Here is a 19,062-nt window from a genome sequence, read left to right on the forward strand (position 1 = left end):
CTAACTATGCAGTAACATTTCACAGCCTGTAACATTTTTTAAAATTCTAAGAACAAATCACAAACTGTCAATAATAAATACATTTTTTGTTTGTTTCCCAGAAAGTCTCTTGGGACTCCAGCTAAAGAGAAGTCTATTTGAATTGCATATCCAGATGTGGGAACAGAGATGACCAGCATCAGCTGGGTCAGCCCTAACATCACACCAGGAGAGAAAAAGAACAGGAGAGATGCATGCATGTTAGGATCCATGTTGTCCAGAACTCTTAAATCTGACAAGACTAAGTTGCATTCTACCAGAATTAAGGGGTCCTTTAGCCAGTACTGTAAGCAGGGTTTCCGGCTCCATCCTTGTAAAGGAATCTTGCATGAGCACAACACTGGAATCCTGTTTTGGGGTACAGGCCAGAGGAAAAATTAATGAAAGAGAAGCACCAGGCAGGCAGCTGAGGGGTAAAGCGCCAACTTTTGTGAGTTTGAGCAGCACAGAGACGTATATGGCATCTTAGCAATAAGCAAACCCCCGAAGTTTTGGTGGTGGTGGGTTTTGTTTGTTTTAAGTTGAATCCTTCATTAAATACTCAGCCCCAGTGACAAAGCCTGTAAGGACTCCTTCAAAATTCCACCTCAAGGAATCAGACATCTTTTCTAGCAATACTGACTGAGCACTGGCACAGAGGGCCCAGAGAGGCTTTAGAGTCTCCACCCTTGGAGATGCTCAAGAGCCACCTGGACAACCAGGTCTAGGTAAGTCTGCTTGAACAAGGAGGCTGAACAAGATGACCCTCCAGAGGTTCCCTGCCAATCTCAACTGTCCTGCGGTGCACTCAACCAAACTCCTACCAACTTCCTCAAAGGCACCATTTCAGGTCTCACCATACTCAAAGAAGGGACACAGAAGAGTAACAGCTTCCCCTGCATCTCATAAGATCTACAAACTGATTTAGTCTGTCATGTATAACAAGAAAAAAAAAAAAAAAAAAAAAATCACACACATACAAATTTAACTTTAGAGAGGGGCAGTTTGGACCCCAAGGCCCGAAGATGCGGGATAGTACAGGAGGAAGGAAGAGATACAAGGAATATTTGTATAGTAACAAACACAAAAGCTACACTGTATTAAAACAAACCACCCATGGACAAGATTTTACAGACTTACCATTAAATTGCATGAACTCAAATACAGTATCAAGTGATTTGGAGATACTCCAATGATTCAGTGAAGGGTTTCCTGAGACATTTTCAATGGGGAGTTCAAGGAAGATTTCCTCCCCTTCCCCTACCCAAGAAAATTGGAGCAAAAGGTATAACAACCAATCATTTTAATATCCCGTTAAGAAAAAATAAACACACACACACCATTACCATCATGGGATATTTCTGGTGGGACCACTGCACTGTCCCAACCCATTCTGTCCCTGCCTGCCACAGAACCTGTTTCTTTTCCCGGCATGGCCCACCTCCTTGGCACAAAGAATATTATTACCCCAAGATCTGGCCCATGTATCTCGGTGTTTTCCTTGATTTTTGTATACATGTTTAAAGTTATTTTATTTCATGCTGGCTTGGAAAACTACAGTTCCATTACTTAATTAATTCTGAGGCATCCAAGAATATAGCCAATTCCAGCTTATGTTACACGAAAAATGGAATAAACACTATTATTCAACTATGTCAAGGAAAAAAATAAAAAATAGGAGCAGTCTTGCATATTTAAACTATGTATACAAGTTCCCAGACATCTTTAGTGAATCCAAATCTACAAACAGAAATCTAGGGAGACTTACAGATAAACTTAATGTCAAGTATCGCATGGAAGTCTTCACTGGATCAAGACCTCACCTTTCTCAGTCAGAAGGATTTAGATGTTTGCTATGACAGAAGAATATCCCTTTATAACACAATATATTCAAGGAAAGGCAATTTAATTTTTGCAGAATTAAAGAGTCGGTGATGCCTAGCTGGAAAGCACTCTTTTGGAAGAGGCAAAGGCTCAAGTAATTGCAATGGACTGGAAGGCCTTCACCCCCAGGTCAGGAATCTACATTCCAGTCAGGCTGTTTATGGGGGACAGCAGTTACTACCAACTGCCCTTCGAACGCACAAGTCCCCAGTTTGTGTACCAACACGTTTGGGCACAAACAAGTACACATAGCATGACAAACCAGTCCCATGAACTGCTTCAGCACACGAGCCCCGGACTGAGGTAGTGTACAAAATCAATCAGTTACCAGAAGTGGACCAAGACAAATAAGTTGGGTCTGCAATACAATTCCTCTCCACAGGCTTGAGCTTCTGTCCACCACAACAATGTCAAATGCAGAATCAGCATAAGTAATGGCAAGTAAAAATAACCTTTCATCCTCCAGCAGATTGTTAACTCATTACAATTTGATATAAGCAATGGTTTGAATAGAAAAAGAAAGTCCACATTTTTCCTCTTTCCCTGCCAGCTAACATTAGTTCCACCCCACTTTCCCAGTTATTTTTTTCAGTTCCCTCCCTCTCAGCTTGCTCTGTGTCCTCTGCTTCTTGCTTCAGTGCTTCGTCCTTTTTCTTAGTCCTAGATTCGCCACCCATAGTCTTTCTCCTCATTGCTTTCTTCACTGCTTCTAATTTAACTTTTAATAGTCCTCTGTAAACACTAACTGATTAATCAAGATAATTACAAAAATAAGCAAGTCTTATCTTTAAGACCTCTGCATCTATAAAACAACCTTTAAGTACATAAGTTCTCAGTATATGCATAAATTTTTTTCATATGTGTGTAAGAATACCAAGTGCAATAATGATGTAATAGTGAAATAAGTGAAAATTTAATCATGGCTGAGAGTCAGAACAGGAGCTAGAATTAAACATCCTCATTTTCAACTCTGAGTGAAAGACAAGCTTCAAAATCATTAACTGTCTCCCTTTGCTTACAGCAAGAGGTCACAGCAAATGTCAAACACAAGAGAGCTGTTCAATTAAGGTCAACCTTACAAAATCCAAACTATTACCAACAGCAGCCTAGACGTCATCCTTGCCCCAACAAAACCACTGCCCAGGCAGCAGCTATTACACAAGACTCCACAATAAAAAGCTGCCAAGCTTTAACCTTCAGTGAAGAGAAACAAATTTATTCTCTCAAGAAACAATTCTGCCATACCAGAGTATTGACTTCCTGGGAAATAAGTCAGAAAAAAAGCAAGCTAACTTTTCCCACCTCTTCCTATAGCCTAAACTAAAAGCTACATATATGGAGTAATAGCACAGTAATTTAACAGAAAGCAATAAACAGGAGATTGCTGTTGCAAATAGAGAAAGTAGGTAGAGAGTAAGTTAGAAGTTCTGAATAGCTATATGGTTTGAAAAAACAACCACAAACCCCACGATGCATAGGAATACAAAGGCAAATTGGGGAGGGGGGAGAGAGGATACAACATGGGACATATTCCAGAAAAAAAAAAAAAAAAAGTAAGTAAATGTAGCGGTTTTCTTTAAATGGCAGCTTTATCATTGTACATTGAATGCTTTAGAAAAGACAGCCAGTCCAAACTACATCAAATTGTCAAAACAGTTTTAGAATAATTCCTCTGCCATACAGGAAAAAAACCAATGTATAGTTCCAGGCAGAGAAGCATTGAAAATACTCAGTACTAAACCCCCTCGTCTAATTTTGCAGTGATCTGTGGATAAAGGTTCTCCACAGCCAATAAGTCTGAACTAACACATTATATAATTTATAACTCTGGGCCTGTGGACATCAGTCAGAGGTCCAGGTACGCACAGCATGAAGTCACTTTGAGCCGCAGAGAGTTCTGCCCTATTAACGCTGCACCCTGGACACTGCACACACAACAAGACCAGCTGTGTGCATAGAACTTCCTGCATGCATTAGCTCAGGTATTTTCAAAGGAATTTAAGATTAGGTCATATTTCTTGGTAAACATACAGTTAAGGCAAAAAAAAAGTTGTTATATATAGTCACAGTTCTAGCTTGGTCACTGTACATAAATGTCATTCTTGGAGAGCTAGATGATACAGACTTCTACACACTGCATGCTCACTGCACTTGGCTCCACGCAGTTCACAAGGTCAGAAGAAATAAATAAATAAATATGGCTTTGATTTTCATCTCTAACTTGCAGAAAGTCAGCTTACTAAAACTCTGCAAGATGACGTCTTAATGTTTGATATTATGCAATACTTGGTTTAATAGCCTAGTTATGCTTTCACATTAAGAAAAAGCTACTGTCCACACAGCCATTTAAGCAACCCGAGCTATGCAAACGATGAGCTGGTGATGTCCCTGGGTAGTACACAATGCTCATCTGCAGAGCTCCAAACAAGTATCTTGAAGGTATCAGAACAGAGAAAGAACAAGAAATGAAAGCGAATCAAGAATGACTCATTTTAAACAGCAGCACAAAAATAAAGCACTAAAGATGACATTTAATATTCTGAAAAACTTGCACCACCATGCTGACCAATGCTGCATGCAGAGGCTGAGCTCTGCCAAACACAGACAAGCCAAATTCTGCTATTCTTGAAGTTAACAATAGTTTTGCTTTGAACTCCAGAAGAAGCAGAAAAAGTTGGCCCTCAGCTGACAGCAGATCATATCTCAGAGCACACACATGGGCAAAGAGACCCGCAAACCATCCCACCGAGCCTCCCCCACCCTCCCGCGGTCCCTGCGAGAGGGGCAGCGAGCTGGGGCTGGGGTCCAGCACCCGGTGCACCCGGACAAAGAGCGGTCTCTCCCTTAAGGCTCAAGGGAAAAGCTTCCAACACAAACGTTCATAAAAGCCTGGGGGTTTTGTTGATTGGTTTTTTTTTTCCTCCAAAGACCACATTAATTCTGTTGTGGAAACCTTCTGACTACAGTGAGCACACACACACACTCTCTTCCCCCACACAGACATTTTTTTTTGGGGGGGGGAAACTCATCTTTTGTGGTACTCCATGCTTACAAATAAGTAACTTCTAAGTCTGACATATTCGCAAGTTTACTTACAAGCAGAAGACACTCAGAGGTCCGCGCAGGGACGGCCAGGGCAGCCGAAGGATGCTGCACTGCCGAACACCCCAACCCGTCCGCCGGAGCACCCCCCGGGCCAAGCCGCCCGGCTCTCTCCCGGCGGCGGCTGCCGGTGCCACCCCTCGCCCGGGCACCCCTCCCACCCCCCGCGTTTGCTGCCGGTGCCGGACGGCGAGGGCAGCGCGTCGAGAGCGGGGCGCACCCCCAACGCAGACCCCCGCCCCGCTCAGCCCCACCTGCCCGCGGCGCGGCCGCCCCAAGGTCACCCGGTCCCCCGGGAAGGCAAACTTTGGGTTCCACTCACTTCCGCGGAGCGCAGCGCAGCGCCGGCACGCAGCGGCCGCGGAGATCCGCGGGGGCGGCGCGGAGTCTCCACCGGCTGCACCGCGCAAGGCGGGCTGCGCGCTTCCTCCTTCTCCGCCTCCTTCTCCCTCTCTCCCCGACGACTTTCACTTCACCTGCAGGCAGCCTGGCTGCGGCGGGGTGGGTGACTCCGCAGCTCTCCGCGGAACTGCAGTCCCTGCCGCAGCGCCCTCCCCTCCCCACGAGGGAAGCCGGACTGGCCGGAGGGGCGGGCCGCCCCGCGAAGACCAGCCCAGCGGCCGCTCGTCCCGCCGGGGGACAGGGTGAGCCCCTGACTGGAACGTAGCCGCAGCCCCTGGGGGAGAACACAGGGAGGACCTTTGGGGTAGCGAGGCCTGCCCCAAGCTCCACCGCGAGCGCGGAGGCCGGGCGGACTCGCTCCGCGCACCCCTCGAGATCCTTTCCCCGAGGCGGCTGCTTGCCTGCAGCTACTGGGTAGGGATTGCCCCCGTGCTGTCAATCACCTCCCCGGTGAGGGGGTATAAATATTTATTAGGCATCCTAATAGCTGCATCAAGCTAAGCAGAGCATTTTGTGCGTGTGGCTCTTGTGACTCAGACCTCCAAAACCACCCCTACGCTTGCTTCATTTAAAGTTGTTCCCGCACTGCTCCGGCTTGCTCCGCATCGGGGAAGGACTCTCCTGCCCCAGCCAGGTGCAGAGGTTTGGTAGCAGAGCATCAGCAAGTGCCCAAGCACCTGAAACCTTCCTTCCTCCTTTTAAAGGGTAGCTGAATGTTTACCGGCTTGAGTGGTTTCCATCAGAGTATATCCATCATCAGAGAGATTGACCAAATTCCGCTGTGGGAACATCGCATGAGTAGACTTGTTTGGACAAACTGGGTTTTTATGCTCTATAATCAAGCTATGAAAAATGTCTTAAGCAAAGTCTGAATGCACAGAGAGCCCTGAAATAAGAAGCTAATCTTGGATGCTATTAACTGTGTCTAGAAAATTATGGTAAGAAATGATAAACTTTCTACAACTGCATAAATGTTCAAAAAACACCAACTGGGTCTCTCACTAAAAAAAGGTGTATGGATGAAAAATCCTAAATTAATCTCTTTCTGTTTGTTTTCCTCCTTACAAAAATGACCCTTGATGCTTGGTGGCATACAACCACACTGATAGGAGCTCCCCAAGCTTTCAATACCTCCTGCAACAGCTGCCATCTTTGTAAATTCTGCAGATAAGCAAAATTTTGGAGTTAAGAGCAGGAAAGATCAAGACAAGCAACATCAAAAGCCCTGATTACAAAGGCAAAATCTTTCCTTGGTTTGTTTCAATGGAGGATGGTGGGTTTATTTTGCAGGTGATTGTTAACATGGAATCAGCTAGTAACACAGTTTTGGTTTCTGGTTTTCTTCACCTCCTGTTCCCAACCAGCTGACGCTTCTGTCAGGAATCTGAACAGGCTGAGCTTGACGGCAGAGTCAAGGTCTCCTGTGGTCTCTCAGGATGCTCCCACACCTTCCCAAATGGGCGTAATGAAGGTCCCACTCCCACACAGTGATAGGTCCAGGGAAAATTACTTCATCTTATAGGAAATTCCCAGTGATGTTCATCAGATTTAGTACAGGACAAAGTCCCTCTGTGTGTTGGCCTAACAAGAAAGTTACAGCCCAAAGCCTTGTTAACATGTATGGGCAACAACTAATTTATACCAGTGGAAGCTGAATGAAAGAAATCGTTGTCTGGTGTTAATTAAAACCCATTTTTAATCAATTTCAGATGACCCTAAGAAAGTATATGCCTGGTCTTCCCTAATTCTTGTGAATTAATACCTAATATTAAAATACTGCATTTCCATCTGCAGACAGGTACTAATTTTTCATGTACTCCTATTGAGGTAAATAGTAATTTTTCCTGCAGGCAGAATAAGGGTCTTAGAGATGCTAAAAATACCATCTTCCCCATTCAGTGCAATTTTTCTAAAGGAATGCTTTGTCAATTTTTCTTTTATGCAAGTTATCATTTGATAACCATTGGCTGTTATGTACAGGTTCTGTAATGGTTACAAACAGCAAGGTGCTGGTTGGTATGCAGCTGTATTGAGTCTAGCTGAGATAAGAGTTAAATTTTCCCCATAGCAGCCCTCATAGTGTGGTGCTAGAAAGGTGTTGATGACACACCAGTGTTTTGGCTGAGCACAGCTGAGCAGTGCTGGCTGTTTCTCCAACGTCCCCCCCCAACAGTAGGGTGGAGATGTCCCTCTTGGGATGGGACATAGCCTGGATAGCTGACCCAAGGTGACTAAAGGGATATTCCATACCATATAATGTCTGCTCAGCAATAAAAGCTAAGAGAAAGGAGGAGGGAGGGTGGGAATTTGTTAATTACGTTTGTCTTCCAAAGCAAGTGTCACATGTGCTGAAGCCCTGCTTCCCAGGAAGTGGCTGGACACGGCCTGCTGATGGGAAGTAGAGAATAATTTAGTTTTATTTTTTTTTCTTTGCTTCCATGTACAGTTTTTGCTTTTGCTTTATTAAAGTGTCTTTATCTTGATCCGTAAGGGTTTTTTCCATCTTATATTCTCCCCTTGCTGTCCTGCTGAGGAGGGGAATGGGAGAGTGGCTTGGTGGGCACCTGGCATCAGCCAAGGTCCATCCACTACTGCAACTATTCAAAAGTGGAAAGCAGTAAGCAAAATGTTGAGTTGGCTGAAGATATTCCATTCTAAGAAGAAGATTTACTTTTTTAACCATTCTAAGAAGAAGATTTACTTTTTAAAAAGTATTTGGTAGGGGTCTTGTGAGGGTGTGTTGTGCTTCACTAAGTATCCCATTTACAAGAAAGTTCTTATTCCCAATTGCACCGTGAGAAATGAAGGGAATTTCTGTAGATGTGATATCCATAGAACTTTTGCATTCACATATTTTATTGCTCTATTGTATTTCTGAGACAAACATGATCTTGCTTTAAGTTAGCATTACATCTAAAACTGTTCAGCCTGAGTACAACATACCAAAATAATCCCTTTTGTTTTCCAAGAGTCAAGTAAAGATAGATACCATTAAAAACCAGCCAAACACAAAAAAATAAAACCTTCCTCAAAGTTTTATCACATTAGAGAAAGGAAGAAAACTCTCACACAATATTTTCATTCCTTCTTTCATCCGTGCCTTACCTTCTGTTCTTCTATAAAGGAATATCTATCTAAAGTGTGTGAATGGGGACCAAGCACATTTGCTTGGTCTCTGGGTCTGCGCAGTGATGTTCATGCTGGGCAATGAAGTATTTCAGGATACCTGAATTGATTAAATATAGGATTGCGCTGCTGCAGAATTACTTGGGAAGGTGCAGTTCCCTGAAAGCGCTGTTCACAGCGACACAGAGCCACTGCAACAGAACCAAACCTCCAGGGAGGCTGCGAACTTGCAGTTCAGCTTCTAAGCCAAATTCATCCCCTTTGCAGCACAACCTGGCATCCACATCAATGAAGAATTCATTTAGACTTTTACATTTTCCATGGCTATAGCAATCACTTGTTTTCATTTCTTTCTTATGGAATGATCTTTAGAATTTTTATATATTTCCCTGGATTTAATTCAGATCTCCGGGCAGGCAGCTCTGCAGAAAAAAAACATCCTTCAGAACTTCCTGCATTTGAAAAGAATACTGCAGGACATGGTCTTATTCTGGCAACACTCTCCCCTGTCTTGGAGCACACAATCCTCCTTGGAACTACAAGTAGCAGGGGAAAAAGAGGTTTTTAGAGAAATGAAGAAAATAGACACAAAATATTTATGTTTATCAAAGAGTATCACAGGCTTTTGTAATAGTATATAGCAAAGCGCTCAGCCCATTTCAACGTTTTAAAGCAAGAGAGAGGTCTCAAAACTTCTCAAAATATCTCAAAAATAATTAAATTCCTATGAAAATCAACTGCTTGACTGATCACACCCAGGTCAAGACAGGCAGGACCCAAATAATTCCTCTCCAGTGCAGCAGCTTTTTCCATGGTGGCTTCTCCCTGAGCTATGAGTTATTCTGGAGCACTGGCACTTTGCAGAGCAGCTCTGTGACCTGCTGGAAAATGCAAGGTCAAGTCTGTGGCAAGTGCCTGGATCTGGGGTCCTGCATGTCAGCTGAATGGACAGAGGTAGAGTCCAGGCTGGGGAATCAGAGGAGAATCTCCAGCTCTAGTGCCATTCTGATCAATATCTCTTGCATGGGTGTTTGCCACAGACTCCTCCTGGTTCTCCCCTAATTCCAAATCTGCATTTTTCTCTGCTTCTGCTGGTGAAAACTCCTAACCAAATATTGAATTTCAACACCAAATGGCCTTTCTGGATCCCTCAAAAAGATTAAACTCTTCTTTGCCTTCCCCCACCCCAAGTATTCCCTTGGTTTTGCTTGAGCCAAAAGAGAACTGATTGACTTCTCTGCCCATTTTGGTGCTGGCTGAAGTGGAGCAAGGCCATTTTCTGTCCTTCCCAGCAATCCAATTTCACTCACTGTTTACAATTTAATTTATTTGCAGGTTTTCTATGAGTTGCTGAAGAAGACTATGTTTTTTTGCTACTATGTAACCTTGGAATCATCTAGTTTTGAATAAAATATATTGAAGATATATTAGAAAATAAAAGCACACACAAAAAAGAAGCTTTAGGTTTGAACTCTGTGCTGGACTATGCCCACTGAAATAACATTAAAATGCTGGAAGTTCTAACAGTTCAGTAAAATGGAAATGAACAATGACACATCAATGTTAACAGGAAGGCAATCCATATATTCTTAATTCTTTTTCCAACTAAGTCAAATATTCTGCTGCTGGCTTCAGTAGAATTTCACATGTAACTGAGAGGAGAAGAGTAATAAGAGGAATATGTTGGACAATGAACCAAAATTTCTTGTAGGACATTGAAAGCTCCTATATACAGCAAATGCTGCATCCTTGTCTCCACTAGCAATTCCTGGCACGTAGCCCAGTTAGACGCTGCTGAAGCATTACTGTCCACAGTCTTGCAGCAGCAATGGACCAGGAACTGTTCTGCAGTGTAGGCAAGATACTGGAGTGAACGGAAAGTGTGTATGTGTACATGTTTAGTTTATGTTTGTCATTTATATGTCTGTTGCCAAGGAAGGAAGGGCAGCTAAACACTCAATATAAAACAAGGTTCTGAAGAGCAGTTTAAAAAAAGGAAGCTCACTCTCTCCTTACCTCCACAACAGGAACTAAGAAAATTTCCAGAGCTACCTAACATGTGACTCCATACTTACGCTGTCAGATTCCCTCCTGGCAAAAGAACCATATATTTTAGCCATGGGGTTTTAACCATGGGCAACTTTTGGTAGGAAGCTAATATCACTTCTAATCACTAAATCACTATTTTATTTTCAGTTGTTTGATTTGACAGGGCTGAGTAAAGCTGTAGATAATTCTTAACATGTTCTGAAGATTACTAGAGCCTGAGTTGTAATAGTGACCCTACAAGAGTCTCATAGGGATCTCACAGGGGTAGAAAAACTCCTGACTGGGGATAGAACAATTTCCTTGCAAAGAGAAACTAAGATGACCAGAAGCCTCCAGTTTGGAGAAGGTATAAGCAAGTTATTAAAATCATGGTCAATATGGAGACAGAAAATAAGAACTCATTATTTGCTTTCCCTCATAATTCAAGGTCTATAGGTAACCAGTTGAAATTATCCAACTTCAAGTTTAAAATAACGAAATGGAAGCCCTCAGTAAGACAATGTCTGACTCAGCCTGAAATACAAATGTTTTAAAAACTCAAATAGTTTTTTACAACCAACATCCAAGCAGGTCTGTTTAATAGACTGCTGTGGATGCAATGTTTGGCATACAAGTCCCTGAACTGACAGAAATCGGTTACATTTTTGCATACACTTATTTACTTTCTTCATAGTGACCTGCCACTGGTAACCATTAGAGACAGTATACTGAGTGAGATGGACCTTTGTTCTTATCCAATGTGATTGCACCTACTTTATGATTAAGCAGTTTCCTTCAAAACGAAAGCACCTGTGATAAAACTGGGGCTGCCTTTTTTTGTCATAGAGAAACCCATGCTAGACACATTAGGTATAAAATGATGGGCTTATATATTTATTTCTAGATTTATAGAGTGTTCTGTTTTATATTTCAAGTAACTGAGCTAATGGTCTGCCGCAAACACCTGAAGATCGAGAGCCATCGTGAAAACATGAAATCAATGCTTAGACCTTCCAAAAGATAAACTCCTGTAAAACTGATTAATGGTACAAGCTTCATTTTATATATTCAGTGATGAGCTACTGATCAACATATCAGAGTAGTTTATGAATACTGACAATACCTGCTTGGTTTATAGGGATCATTATTTCCAAAAGGCTAAAGAGAACATGAAATATGTCAAGACTGCATATATATGATTACTACAGGAAATAAAGTACTAAAGCTATGTTTCTACATAGTTCACACTCAAAGCCAAGACAACATGCTGTCTTTTGAATGCTGACAGTGATGATGTGATTCAAAGCTAAATAAATGTAGATTACACATCCATAACAAATAGTAACATGTTGAAGTATCTCAGAAGATTCTGAGCAGAGAATGTCTCTTAAATTGTATTTGTGCCTGGAGCTGAAGGGGAAACACTACATAGGCAGGGCTTAAGCTCGATAACTATACTGTATTGTATTGGTTTGCAATTTATACTGGATCTTAGATTTCTTTGGTCCACAGAAATCAGTAAATGCAGTAAATGCAGTATTTAGTGATTCCTGGAGAACTGCATGGGCATGCTTGGTTAACATCCCTGCCTAACAACACACTATTTGAAACCAAAAGGCAGCTAACAAACCATCTGTAAACTTGCAAAAAAGGCCATGTTTTGCACCACTTAGAATATCCACTCTAAAACTTACTACAGGATAAAAATTTGTCAGGATCCAAATGAGACGCTTTCTCCAGCTGAAAGCTGCAGCAGCATGCTGTGGGAGAGGAAACAGAAGGAAACCTTTCCAACTATCAGGAACTCTAGCAGTTTCACATACCCAACTCTTTTGCCAAGGCTTCCAGATCACCTGGCAAGCCAAATCGTTTTGCCAAGACCAGAAAAGTTTTTGCCATCTGGGATAGCTCCCTGTGCACGCAAGGTTTCATGGAAACACTGTGTACAGCAATGTTCTTTTCAAACAGTAGAGGTTACTAGGTTTCTCAAAGCAAACTGCTGACACACAAGCTGCTTTTTTGTTGTCTTTTAAGCCTCACCTTACTTGTTTTGCCCTACAACAATTGCTACGGATAAATAAATAATATTGTGACCTAGACAGGTATCCTTTAAGCACCAATGATCTCAACCCTCCTGAAATCACAATGATGTACTTGAGTGCTGGCATTATTGAGATGCTGTGCAGGCTTCCAGAGGCAGCTAATGCAGACTCAAGTTTTGGCCACACCACATCATTGTATTCATTTATTTACACATGAGAGCAGGCTAAAATGGAAAATCTAAGAGGAAGATAAAGCCATTTGGAAAAAAGCAAACGGTGTTTTTAGTAAACAGGAAAGTGCTGTAACTCAGTGGTTTTAAGATGGCTGACTTGTAATTTCAATATTCCACTAGCAAGAAGTTTTTAGAGACATGTTTTTCCTCTTAGATCTGTAGAGTTATTAGAACATACCAGAACTGTATGAAACAATGCTGCACACAAGGAAATAAGAATAGCTAATGTGAAATATTGAATTAATCTTTTATTGCAGCAAATGAGACATTTTTTTAAATTATGCCATCCAGACAAGCACCCTTCTCAGTCTAAGAATGTGAGTTGTCTTTCATATACCTGTTGAAGGTGTATGAAAGCTGTATAATCTGGTTTTAGATTGCAACATGTTGACTGCCTAAAGAAGAAAACAAACTAATCTGAGGTCAAATAAGAAATCACAGAAGAAAGGATTTGTGAAAACATTTCCTAAATTCCTTTATTTCAAGATTACAGACAGGCTGAACTATTTTGATTATGCTCAAGGACTTGGAAAGCATGAAGCAAGGAGTATGGCGTGCTGTGTAAAATGAAGAGCAGAGGCACAGCAATTGCTCATGTCCTCTGGGTGCAGGATAAAATTCACTGTTACATGCATCAATCATCCTTTGCTAGAGGGCCTTCCGAAAGGTATTACATAGCTTAATACAAAGGAGAGAGACATAACTATTTTTCTACTTGTTTATGTTCTGTAGGCTTATGGAGCGTCTTGCAAAGGATAAAATTCACTGCACTGTCCTACTGTTTTGATTGCAAACTCACCTTGCTGTTGTCTATGGTAGCACTCTGCTATTTGAAGTCCTCTCCAGACAGATTGATATTCATTGCTATACCATGCATTGCAAATTCAGTCTAACGTTCTTTTGAGACTAATAAAAATCATGCAAATGGTTCATTTCTTTAGAATTTTGGAACCTGCTAAATTATTTGGATGCCATCACAGTGACATTTCCCCTAAAAATATTTATTATACTATTGAAAGGAAGAAAAAACATAACACAACCAGATGTGATGTTCTTACAGAAAACCCTAAAAAAATCCCAATCTGTCCAAATTCTGTTGCTTATCCACTACTTAGTCTGAAAAGACCTGCTAGCAAGGCAAACATTTGTTCCAAGCACAGAGTCCCTGTAAACTGAGGTCTGAGGTCCTTACTCATGTCATGGCTAAGAAGGACTTTCTCAGCAGGAACTTTCATAAATACACACAGATTTTGTTCAAGGTCTGAGGCAGGTAAAAAACAGGAAAGCAGCTGCTACAGGGGTTATAGGAGGTAACTGCTATTAAAATGATCTGTGCCTGATAGATATCACTGGTGTAAAAGCTCCAATACCAAAGCTGTAATTGCTGTCATCGATACGATACCTTCAGTTCTTCATTGCTGTCATCACACATTTTGGTGGAAACTTAAGCCCTGGCCATCCTTGTATCATCACTGGGGAGCAGTGGGTCCAGGAAGGTTGTTTCTAATTCTATGGGACACATAACAGTGAAATCCAGTTTGGCATGTGATTCTCTCACAGCTGCAAGGATGCCAAATGGCCTGCAGGAAGGCCTATAACTGAATATTCAATTTCAAATGATATGGCTTCCTTTCTCTGTACAATAGCAGCAAACCAACAATAAACAATTGAAAAGTTGTACCATTAATGCACTTACCTCTGAAAATCAAAACCCATTTTTAGGTCACTTTCTTCCCAACATTAAGCACAGAAAATTACAAATTCTTTACACTTATAGAATATTTTGGGAAATTATATACAGGTGAAAGCTTTGCTTTCATTTTAACTCAAAGACACAAGTTGCTGTATTTTGCCAGTTTATGCTCCTTTTACTCACCTATTCTCTGTCCTAACTTGGTAATTTGTTTAACTTTTATTACTATAGCATGGGCTTAGCTTTTTTGTGGCTTCATATGCCAGAATAACCAGGTGAAATAAATATGTCTTTACTCTAAAATTCATGTCTTTTCAGCTTTCCTTATTAAGCCTCCATCTAGTTTCTCCATTTATTATACCAACAGATTCATACATACTTTAAAATATAGAATTTAAAGCTAGTATAGAAATTGTTTAGGCAGAGTTCATTTCAGGATAATATCCAGTGATATTTGAAGATGTTGGAAATGGAACTTGAGTCTATAACATTAAAATAAGGAATATTTATTACAACCTAGAATTCATTAAAAATGCACAAGTTTTTGCTGAGCATAATTCTATTTGTGGTATAAATCAACAAAACAAGTAGTTACTGCAGTCTATACAGGTATCCAAGTGTTGATTGTTCAGTTAGGGTAGGGAGGCTAATCATCATTTGACACCGTATCTTCTAGGCTCCTGTAAGTACTTGAAACCCCGTTTGTTATCTAACTGCCTCTGGTTTAAATCCTGACAATTTTATCATGTTACCAGCCAACATTATGCATGTTGGTATTTTTCCTGTGGTGGGCAATGTCCCTAACATGACGGATGAGCACTTTATTTCACAGGCTTTGCAAAGCAACATTCAGGCAGTAAAGCTTCACTGACCCTACTGACTTGGAATGTATTTGAGCCAATTATGTAAAAGCTGAATGTCTTTGCCAACTCCGTTACCCATCCAGCTCTTTCTGTAATCAGATTATACAATTTTATATGGTTTCTGCACTGGCCACTTTTGGATTTGAGCTCACAGAGTGAAATTCAGGGGTTTTTCTTTTTCTTTCCAGCCGTATAAAAATGTTAATATCTTGAGAATGTACCATAAAGAGTAAGAAGATTCACCTGAGGACAGTGCTAAGATGAATACCACCCCTGAGATGTGCCACTGTTTATTCATATTAGGCTAGTTTCAAGCACTGAATATATTTTCTGGTGACATAAAGTGCCTTAGCAGAAGGTTGCTGCTATGCAGAGCAACCTATGCCTGGCAGCCTATCATCAGAGATGGTGGAAAAATGGATCGGTCTGGTTAGATGTGGCACCTCTTCACAACCATCAGGAGACACATTATTATAGTGTTTCCAAATTTTTTGCAGATTCTGTTAGTTTAGTCCAATATTTTCAATGTGGATTATCAATTTAACTGATTTTTTAGATAATGAAGCCTAATCTTTTGAAGGGCTAGGTACCCAAAACATTACTTGAAATCAATGGGTTATGGGAGTATGCTTAGTACCTCTGAAAATTAAGTCCAAAATTAAATGCAGACGTAAAACCAGTGGCACATAATTAGTTTGAGAGTGCTTCCAAAGAAGCCAATGACTGTAGTTTTACTAATGCTGATGGGTATTAATCAAGCTCCCTATCAGATGTAGATCCATTCATAAAACAATGAGCAGTTCCCATCTCATTTAAGGCTACTCTGTAACACATTCCTACACCTTACCGTGTACTGCCTCCATTGAGGAGACTTTCTGAAATTTTCTACATTAAGACTTGTTCCTACCAAGCTGTTCCTGCTTACTTTTGCAAATAGATAACTAAGCTATACCTTTTTTTAATAAGCAACTGCTGAATATGCTTAGCATGCAGTGTTGTTGCTTAGAGATCCACTCTGGTTATACTGAAAAATAGGAGGACTATGTTATCAAGGTAAATTGCAAAGTCTTCAAGAACTATCAAAATTTCTGGCCAGAGGTAAATGTAAGATACATTGGCAACATCTTATATGAAATGTACCACAAGACATGAGCATATTTCCATCTGGTGCTTTAGCCCTTGCTCACCAGCCTGCACCAGCCCCAGCAGGAAAAGATGATACACATTTCAAAGGGGTTTTCTTACATTCCTCCTAAGTCACATGCTTTAGGAGCAAAGCATGGAATTTAACCCTTGGATTTGGAAAGGACATATTTCTATTAGTGTCCTAGAAGTTCACATTCACATAGAAAAAGTATTTTAGGGTCCAGTTGAGTTGTGATAATGAAAATGTTTGAAATTTATGTTTCATATATTCAGAAATTCGAACTACACCAAGGAATAACAGCAATTACTTTGGGCTGTAAAATAATCATACCAAATCTTTAATTCCATGTTACAGAGAAGCAGTCTGACCTTTATGTCTGAGCAGAGTTGGACAGGTGCTATGATTGTTCAGGAGAAACTTGGGGTCTCGGATGCAGGAGCAAATAGCTCCATTTTCAGAGGATTGCTGAAGCTCCTGTTAGACTCACTTATCCAGCCCTCCTGGAAAAACAACCAATGGGAAACTACTAGTGAGGGATTGTGCTCCTGCATTTTGTCATGTCCTGAGCAAAAGCGAATTTATCCTGGTCCTTGACGCGCCTATTGCAGGACATCACAGCAGTGTAAGAATCTTATCTATGGCTTGGGACTGGTCTGAACAAGGAGAAAAATGGTAGCAGTTTTCCTCAGCTTCAAGGTGTGGTGCTGTTAAGTCTGAGAAAGCATTACACGTTCACAGCTTGACTACTGGGTAGTATCCACAGGAAGCTCACACACAATGCTTCAGCATGGAAAGAAGCTGGATAGGTTATCATCTATTTGTATGACCCAGCACACACTTTTTGCAGCCCACTTTTCTGATGCCATGCTGCCCTGGCTAGGCATGCCCAAAGTCTCCAGCTCTGCCTCAGAGGACCACAGAAACCTCCAACAGCAGCTATTGTGCCTGAACCTGCAACACATCTTTTTGTCCCTTCTCAGGACCCTGCGAGCTGTTTCTTCTGCTTTTTGCCTTTCCACCAAATCACCACTCACATCCTAAAAAAAAACAAATAAACAAAAAACCCCAATGCTCCTCAAAAAAACAGCTCCCCTCCAGAAAAACAACAAACACCCCCTCAACCCCACCAAAGCCTTCACCCGCCAAAAAAAAAGAAGCCCCAAAATTCACATGCACACATAACCCAAAAATCCAATACCCCCCCCAAAAAAAAATAAAAAAACAAAAAAAAAAACCACCCATCCCCAAAACATATATTTGCAGCAGCAGCAAATGCATTCTCTCACTCATCTACCACCACTGGTCTCAGGGGAGCCCCTTCCTCTGGTTAATGCTGAGACCTCATCACACAGCCCAGTGCTCTTATCAGGAAGGTATCTTAGTTACAGCAAACACATCATTTGATTGATAAGCCATCCCCATTCTCATTTTCAGTTTTCTTTCTTTTTTCTTCTTTTCACCATTTAATTTTTATTTTTTTTTACTCTTCTAGGTTATCTTTAATCAAGTTAATTCAAGAACCTAAATGACTTCAGATCTTACAGTCCAATAGCTTTGCTCGTTTCAAAGAATAAATTTAGGAGAGAGAAAAATCAGACAATGAGGCATGTGTGAATGCTCCTTTTTACAGAGAAAATAAACGCATCTTCTTAGGGATCTATGCATTAAGACAGAGTCATTTTAAAATATCTCCTTAGACTGTACAAATATTTTATGCAAGGTAATTCAAACATCTTTATGTAATGCAAGAATCTGGTTAACATTAACATTCATGCGTTGATGACAGAAATACTCTCTGTGTTACGATTTTTTAAACACCTGATCTGTAAATATTCATACTCTTTGGGTTGGAAGAATATTACTACCTGTATTTAAAGGACTTGATCTTTCACTTATCTTCAGTTTGGAGAAAAGGGAAAAGGAAAGTCATTGCTAACTTCCCAGTTTCAAGAGAGATGAATCAGACATTGTCCTAGCACTTTCCCAGGTGGCCACCAAAAAAGAAGCACAGGCATAGAGGAGAAGCAGGTATCACCTTTCTTCTGTTGGCAGCTGAAAGCTTCATTTCTGAATACCATGAGGGGGGAAAAATCCCTGTCTTAAGTGATATTCAGCTGCAACTTTGTTGTATCGATTAGTCATACAAAACACATACGGCAAAAAAAAAGCATTGGTGCACTGGGAAAACTGAATTTCTGTTAAAAGAAAACTGAGGTTATAGTTCACAATGTACAGCGGTTTCAGGGGAGACTGAACAGAGCTGGAATCTGAGAAACAACTGGAGTGTAAGGTGCATTTTAGAAATATCTATCCTGACATTGCTGGAGTAAGACGATCAGCAGCCCTGTTTCTGGCAAATTCTCTTTGCAGGGTTTCAACAAGAATAACCATGCAAGTCCATGTCTTTTTGTTCAGAAGACAGCATATCTATTTACAGCAGCTGAAAACTCCGACTTAGAGGCATATTGCCTTTCCGCCCACTGGGTTTTGTTACTGATACCTCAGTGCTCATTCACACATAGTC

At 41.1% G+C, this 19,062-nt stretch overlaps 1 protein-coding gene across 4 annotated transcripts in view; it reads right to left on the reverse strand.

Moving 5' to 3' along the window:
* KIAA1217 (KIAA1217 ortholog) overlaps positions 1 to 5,584 on the reverse strand; it is a 372,954-nt gene extending 367,370 nt beyond the window's left edge. Inside the window, exon 1 of one of the 4 annotated variants that reach the window (XM_062633607.1) lies at positions 5,481 to 5,584. The gene's annotated coding sequence lies outside the window, so the exon portion shown is untranslated. Of the gene's footprint in view, positions 1 to 4,998; positions 5,017 to 5,258; positions 5,276 to 5,326 lie in introns of those variants that run through there. The other 3 variants (XM_062633605.1, XM_062633609.1, XM_062633608.1) reach the window with 3 other exon arrangements.
* Between the last annotated feature and the right edge of the window lie 13,478 nt (positions 5,585 to 19,062).

Source organism: Pezoporus occidentalis, unplaced genomic scaffold, assembly GCF_034315485.1.
Source record: "Pezoporus occidentalis ecotype Australia unplaced genomic scaffold, CSIRO_AGI_Poc_V1 ctg40, whole genome shotgun sequence".
NCBI lineage: Eukaryota > Metazoa > Chordata > Aves > Psittaciformes > Psittacidae > Pezoporus > Pezoporus occidentalis.